This window comes from Camelus bactrianus, chromosome 12 (genome assembly GCF_048773025.1).
Source record: "Camelus bactrianus isolate YW-2024 breed Bactrian camel chromosome 12, ASM4877302v1, whole genome shotgun sequence".
Taxonomy (NCBI): Eukaryota; Metazoa; Chordata; class Mammalia; order Artiodactyla; family Camelidae; genus Camelus; species Camelus bactrianus.
In genome coordinates, this window is record NC_133550.1 from 45,133,351 (window position 1) to 45,134,235 (window position 885).

General features: G+C 30.2%; 1 non-coding gene across 1 annotated transcript; it reads left to right on the forward strand.

The window, feature by feature from the left end:
• Positions 1-492: 492 nt before the first annotated feature.
• Positions 493-641, forward strand: LOC123616147 (small nucleolar RNA SNORA57). The gene has a single exon (XR_006724030.2). It is a non-coding gene; the product is annotated as a small nucleolar RNA SNORA57 (small nucleolar RNA).
• Positions 642-885: the final 244 nt, after the last annotated feature.

Here is an 885-nt window from a genome sequence, read left to right on the forward strand (position 1 = left end):
AGAATTTAATTTAGAATAATTTTCCCTAATTCAAGTTTACAGTTTCATATTCTGATGTATATTATGAGATGCGGCCTACAATATTTCAAGATCTAGGTCAGAAAGACTTCCCAGAAAAGACACAATTCTTATATATTGGATTTTTTTTTTGAAGTACAATACATCATTATTTATAATGTAGTGCCAGAAAAATTGTTTCTACAATTTAATATTTTTTCTCCTAAGATGTGCACTTTTATAGTAATACCAGGACATAGAAGAACTTAAATGTTTGAAAAAGAAAATAGACCATCTGTATTAGTTTTTTGGCCATGATTAGTCACTGTCTTGATTGATACTATTAAAAATACTATTTTAATTGAGTGCTTTATTTTACCTTTCATTTTTCTTTGGGTATCATACATAGCATAAAAATTTTCAATAGCTTTCCATTTTATTTGCTGTTGCCTCTGGTGATTTATAAAACAGGACTTAAAATTCAGTTAAAACAACCCTCCTTTTCTTGGCAGGGATTGGGAGTGCGGTCCCAGGCCCTGTAATAAATGGAGGTAGAGGGAAAGAGCTCTGGTCCTCTCCGTGTTTTGTCTTAGGTACCAGTGGCTTCCAGTTTACCAGTTGTATCCTCAAATGCAGGGAGAAGGGGTTAAAAAAATATATATATATATATGTACACACACACACACACAAATATATAAATAAATGAATATAGATATAAATAAATGAATTCAATTCAAAACAACAAAAGTGATAGTCAAAAAGACAAAAAAGGACAAGTCAACATAAAATTAAATTGGTGTAAGTATCAAGAGCTAATGACTAAATACTTTAACATACCACATAGTAAGCACTTCATAAATGTTGACTAGCAATAATTGTTAAGATAAT